Source organism: Delphinapterus leucas, chromosome 8, assembly GCF_059928025.1.
Source record: "Delphinapterus leucas isolate spDelLeu-1000000601 "Yukka" chromosome 8, BTC_Dleu_Yukka2, whole genome shotgun sequence".
NCBI lineage: Eukaryota > Metazoa > Chordata > Mammalia > Artiodactyla > Monodontidae > Delphinapterus > Delphinapterus leucas.
Genome location: NC_143136.1, coordinates 32,985,459 through 32,992,107, shown reverse-complemented (window position 1 = coordinate 32,992,107; position 6,649 = coordinate 32,985,459). Strand labels below are relative to the sequence as shown.

Sequence of the window (6,649 nt, the reverse complement as noted above, 5' to 3'; positions counted from 1 at the left end):
ATTGGTTTGATGGGACAGATGAGGTAGCATTATAGTTATTCTTTTATTTATTTATTTATTTATTTGGCTGCGCTGGGTCTTCGTTGCTGCCCGTGGGATTTCTCTAGTTGCAGTGAGTGGGGACTACTCCTCATTGCGGTGCACAGCCTTCTCATTGCAGTGGCTTCTGTTGTGGCAGAGCATGGGCTCTAGGTGCGTTGGTTTCAGTAGTTGTGGCACATAGGCTCAGTAGTTGTGGCTTGCAGGCTCTAGAGCACAGGCTCAGTAGTTGTGGCACACGGGCTTAGTTGCTCTGTGGCATGTGAGATCTTCTGGACCAGGGCTCAAACCCATGTCCCCTGCATTGGCAGGTGGATTCTTAACCACTGCGCCACCAGGGAAGCCCATAGTTATTATTTCTACAAATTGTTTAGCATTACAAAAATTAGAATCATGATTAACTAGGTAAAATTATAATGATGGGTATCTTAAAAAGATTTATTATCTTATGATATTTCTATAATATCAAAATTCTTAAGAACTTTATATTTAACTAAAATTGTAATATCTAGATCCTTAGGTAACTTAAATAGGTTAGACAAATATTAAACTGAGTTAATTGATACATAATCTTTGAATAATTAGACAAAATCTAAAGAAAAAAATGAGAGACGAAACACTGGTCACTAAATAGTTTTATCTAACTGTTGTTACTGTACATTTAAAAATAGATATAGATTTGAAGGATGTGAAAATGACTTTGAATTTTGTTATATACATAGCCTCCTTAAAATGTATAAAGATAAAATGGCAGGCATGCCCATTAGAAAAATAGCTAAACAGTTCCTGCTTTTCTGTCTTCTAGCTTTGTCTGGGGGAAAACAAATTTGGCCACCTAGGTTAATGCAGCAATTAGGACTGTATTTAGTATAATTTCAAAGAGGTATGAATATGTATGCAAAGTAATTTATATGGTTTGTCTCTTGAAGAAATTGCTTTACGTAATATGGTGAGTTCATAGAATGCTGAAATGGCCTTCTAAAAGCAGAGCTACAGCATTAACTCAGAGGCAACATTCTGAAAGTTTGAGTGCCATCCTTGGTGCATTAAATCAGAGACCTCTTTATGGTGCTGTGTTCCCAACAGGAAGAATACATGGGACATTAATTAATAACCAGGGGGCAGAAGCAGGACTGGCTCCATTTACCATCATTCCCAATGACACACTGGGAGGTTTTGTGCTTCCCACCCCTTTAATTCTGAGCCCTGCAGGGTTGGAGGTCCTGGTCCCCAAAGGGAGCATACTCTTGCCAGGAGGAACACAGAGTTTTTATTGAACTATAAGGTATGCTGATGGCAGTACATTTTGGAGTCCTTGTATCCAGGCACCAGCAAGTAAGAAGAGGCATCAGCATTCTGGCAGGGGTGATGGACCCTAATCAGTTGGAGGAGGTAGGGCAGGGGGACTACATGTGGAACCCAGATGATCCATTTGGGCACCTTTTGGTACTCCTGTGTCCCACTGTAACAGTGAATAGACTCATGCAGCAATGTCGGCATGAGAACAGTATGATTGCTAAGACCTTTCAGGAGTTAAGATTTGAGTCACACCACCTGTAAGCCACCAAGACCTGATGAGGTGATAGCTGATGGTGAGGGAGAGCATGTGTACCACTTGTGACCCCAGAGATCAACAGCAGTGTCAGAGGTCCCATCTGAGTTTCCCCTCAGGAAGACAGGCCCACAAGAACCACAGAAGACCTGTACCCTGAAGCTGTGGGTAGAGATGTCTGTTCAGCACAAGAGGTGAGCCTTGACAGCTATGAAAATGACCCACTCAGAGCTTTTGCTTCAAGTGGAGTAATCGACCAGTGGCCCCAGCTGCTATGCTCTAGATCTACCATGGTGCTTGTTCAGAGGCTATGCTTCTCACAGGCTGCTCCCAGCCAGTGGCTGAGTATGGCAAAGGTACTAAAGCAGGCCCATTTCTGTGAGAAGGACTCTTTGATGGGTAACTTTGGCTTGGGGTTTCCCTGTCAGCCCTGCAGACTTTACCCAATACCTATCAAATCCTTGCATTGAAAAACTCAACTTAAACTAGACCCCCCAAAACTCACAAACATCTCTCCTTTGTTCTTCCCCCTCAGAGACACTGTTAAGATTGTCAAGGTAGTATTTTTCCTTACTACAGTAAGCAGGAAATTTAGTTTTGCTTTATCAACAGGTTATTTGGTGGTATTTTCAGGGAGATAGCATTCAACAGATGAAAAGAAGCCAAAATTCAAAAGCAGGGGGAAGACCTTCACAGGTAAAAGCAACAGTAAATGCAAAGGCCTTGAGGTAAAAAAAAAACAAAAATGTGTTAAAGGGCTGAAAAAAGTCAGTGTGACATAAGCTTAGAGAGCAATAGGGAAAATGGTATGAGATGAGGTCAGTCATGTACAGAAGGCCTTGGAGTCCATGGTAATCATAGGGTCAATTTCATTCTGAGTACAGCAAAAACCATTAGAAATTTTTTTTTTTTTTTTTTGCGGTACGCGGGCCTCTCACTGTCGTGGCCTCTCCTGCTGTGGAGCACAGGCTCCGGACGCGCAGGCTCAGCGGCCATGGCTCACGGTCCCAGCCACTCCGCGGCACGTGGGATCCTCCCAGACCGGGGCACGAACCCGTGTCCCCTGCACTGGCAGGCGGACTCTCAACCACTGCACCACCAGGGAAGCCCTAGAAAATTTTTAGTGGAGAAGTGATAAACCTTGCCTTATATGTTGTAGGAGAATATATTATAGAAGGACATGAATGGAAATGGGGAGAGCAATTAGGAAGTTATTGCAATTGCACAACTGAGAGCTTAGGTGACTTGGAACTAGAATGATAGCGATACAGCAAGCAAAGAGAAATGGACAGATTCACGATATATTTTAGAGAGAGAATCAAGACTTGCTGATTGAGGGGCTGTTGGGGAGGGGGTGTGGGGATGGTGAGTGAAAGAAGGAGAAGAGCGAAGAATGTCTCCAGGGTTTTAGCCTTGAGCAACTGTATGGATGATAGTGAATTTTACTGAGTTGAGGAAGACGGGTTGAATAGAGTCAGAAGAGAAAAGCAGGAGCTGTCTTTGGACTGGTTAGTTTGATTTCCAGGTGGAAGTGTTTAGTAGGCACTTAGAAATACAAATCTAGATAAACATTTTTGTGATTTATCAACATATGGATGGTATTTAAAAACAGAAAACAGAGAAGAAATGTAGATAAAGAAGAGAATGACCAGGATCTAGCCCTGGGGCCTCTAACACTTAGGTTTGGTAGAGCAGCAAAAATGGCTAAGAAATTAAAAGGAACACCAACAATGCTTCACACGGGTCAATTGAGTCCACTTTGGAACCTGTTAAGGAACATAGGAGTAGGAAATACCTCAGATTAGTTGCTAATTGAAGCAATCTCTTCAGTCCCTTAGTCAACAAATACATATTCAGTGTATTATAAACAAGGGTCTCCAAGAGACACTGCAATATAAGGTAACTACAGCCTAAATGCCTTTTAATATACCATATTCACATGTAACACTCCCCCACATGAGGAGATTCAGAATTTCTAGGCTTGATTATAAAAATATTTCAGAAAAGTCTTTTTCTAGTCTTCTGCTTTCTATTCTTTTTTTTGGAACTAACTACCTTAAACTATCAACTTTTTGTTATCTTTTTATACTTTATTCAGTTTTATATTTAATACATTATTAAACTTTTTCACTTATTTTGCTTTCACCTAAAATATGGTTAAGTGACAGTACACATTCTGGCTTTAAGAAGGTGATTAGAATTATGTAAATATATTAACTGTCTTAAGACGATCTTTCCTCTCTTGTCAGGTTCGATTAACATTTGAAAATACATTGAAATGTTTTGATATCAGAATTATATTAACACAAAATATGGATGTATTTAGACCTTCAAGAAGAATTTAACCAAAGGATATAGGCAAGAATAAAAGAAAACAAAAACATGTAAGAAACAATGTGTGACTTTCAGAGTAACAGACTTCTATATCAGTTGTGTAATAGTAATTTTTTATTCATCAGGTCTTTTTATTTCCATGGAAACACTGAAGTCATTTTAATTTTTAATTACACTAGAGTTTACAGTTCCATTGATTTTAACTCTGTAGTAGTAAGCACAGGAGCTAGAGCTTTACCCATTTCTACTTTAAGAATATAAAGGAGGAAAAGATGGTTTAAAATGGTCATGAATTTCATTTAGTTACAACCTGTAGCTGTATATTGATTATTTTTAATTTCACCTAAACCTGCCCTGCAATTTTATAGCCAATTAATTCTTCTATTTTTGTCTATACCCTTTGGCTAAAAGTATTTTCACAGGAAGTAAACTACAATAGAAAACTCAGCAATGGATGCTGGTAGAATAAGTAGTTTGGGTGATATGTGAAATAATAGGAGCAGAGAACTAGTTCTGATCCTTACTTAATTGAGTAATCTTGGGTGAATCAATTTATTTCTTCATCTGCAACCTGGGAGAGTGAGAATGAGGGCTAGAATTCAGTGGTTCTCTGAAATATCTTGGCTCTATGGAGCCCATGGCTTATGGAAGCTATACACATAGGCCCCAGAGTTGATGATACTTCTCATGACATGGGTATCAATATGGGTATCAAAAGGGACTGGATGGGGCTTCCCTGGTGGCGCAGTGGTTGAGAGTCCGCCTACCGATGCAGGGGACGCGGGTTCGTGCCCCGGTCCGGGAGGATCCCACATGCCGTGGAGTGGCTGGGCCCGTGAGCCATGGCCGTTGAGGCTGCGCGTCCGGAGCCTGTGCTCCGTGGCGGTAGAGGCCACAGCAGTGAGAGGCCCGCGTACCGGGGGGAAAAAAAAAAAGGGACTGGATGCAGACCAGTAATAAAACGCTATTAAATGGAGCAATTTGTTCATTAAATGGGTATGATGCAGATTTCATAGCTAGGCAGTATTTTATTTCTTTTCTCTTCCTGTATCATTAAATTTCCTGACATATAACTTTTACAGGTTCTGGTCCTATTTGATCATGATAATTTTCAGAATGCAAAGGGCAAGGGGAAAGGAACTGACATTGAATAGCTATTATATACTATGCATTGTGTTTTTACATAATTATCTGTCTTTATATCAGTCCTGTTGGCAACAGTGAATGTTCACACTTTATAAACGAGAAATTGAGACTCAAAAGAGGGTACTTCTGTCAAGTATCAGTAAACATTTGAAGATACAATTTAAAATATCACTTTGGGGCTTCCCTGGTGGCGCAGTGGTTGAGAGTCCGCCTGCCGATGCAGGGGAAACGGGTTTGTGCCCCGGTCCGGGAAGATCCCACATGCCGCGGAGTGGCTGGGCCCGTGAGCCATGGCTGCTGAGCCTGCGCTTCCGGAGCCTGTGCTCCTCAACGGGAGAGGCCACAACGGTGAGAGACCTGCATACCGCAAAAAAACAAAACAAAACAAAAACAAAAAACAACAAAAAAACAAAAAATAAATAAAATATCACTTTGAATTTTACTGTGAACTGAGATTTAGCTTCTTTCCTATTTATATTTGCTAGTTGTCTTTATCAGTAGTTCCCTTCCTATTGGCTGAAACCCCTGAGGTGTTGTAGATTAATTGCTGAGGTATCTGAGAATCTAACATTGTCACTAAACAAATGAATAATGTGATTTGAGTGTATATATGACTATTTGTTCAACCGCATTAATAAAAAATGTGTTAATTTTTAAATATTACTAATTCTTGGCATTTGCTGTATTTTATTCAAAGAGTGTCTAAATGGGAAACCATTGATCTTAATAATTAGCTCTGGGAGATTTTTACTTTCGGTGCTTGGTTTTCAGTTTTTCTATTTTATTATCATGGGTTAGTCAGCTGCCATCCCTGGTCTCAGTTTGTATGATTGTACGATAGCAGATGGTTAATAAAGTTCATTCTAACCCTAAAATCCTAATCCAGCCCTCCTCAAATTTATTAATCTTCCTGAACAAATCTATCACATTTGAATAAGTCATCAAACTAGAGTAGAAAAAAGAGATTTATATTTTATCAGTGGTATCAATAAATAATAGTGGATCATAATATTTTTAGACCTAGAGAAGACCCTGAAAGTCTGACCCAGTCTTTTTTTTCCCTTTAAACAGATGAGTGAATTTGGCTCAGAAGGAATAAATAATTTTCCCAGAATCATACAGTTAGTGTCAGCCTTAGAGCTTTAACCCCAGGTGTACTTTAAAGGTTCAGTGCTTTATCAAGTAAATTAAAATATTTTTATTGTATTGAAAAAGTGTTCTATCAGGAAACCAAAGATTAAATGGACAACTGGTTGTCTGAAACATTGCCTTAAAATGTTACTGAGTAAATATAATTTTAAAACAATAAAAAATATTAAAATAGTAAGCTTTCATTGAGGAACCTTGAAAAAGAAAAAATAATTATTTTTAAAATTGAGGAATGTATCTTCTTTAAACATAATTTGGATCATAAGCAGTTATAAATACTGCTTTATTAAAACTGAACACTACATTGTATTTTTTTATTGCCTTAAAGGTTCTTCAAAATTATCATTTTAATGGATGCATAATATTGCATAATATAGGTTTTTCACATCTATATATTTCATTCCTCACAGTTTTTGGACATTTAGATAT

At 39.0% G+C, this 6,649-nt stretch overlaps 1 protein-coding gene across 2 annotated transcripts in view; it reads left to right on the top strand.

The window, feature by feature from the left end:
* The window catches only part of NBEAL1 (neurobeachin like 1), a 228,732-nt gene that overhangs the window by 18,901 nt on the left and 203,182 nt on the right, over positions 1–6,649 (top strand). The gene's annotated exons all lie outside the window — the stretch shown is intronic.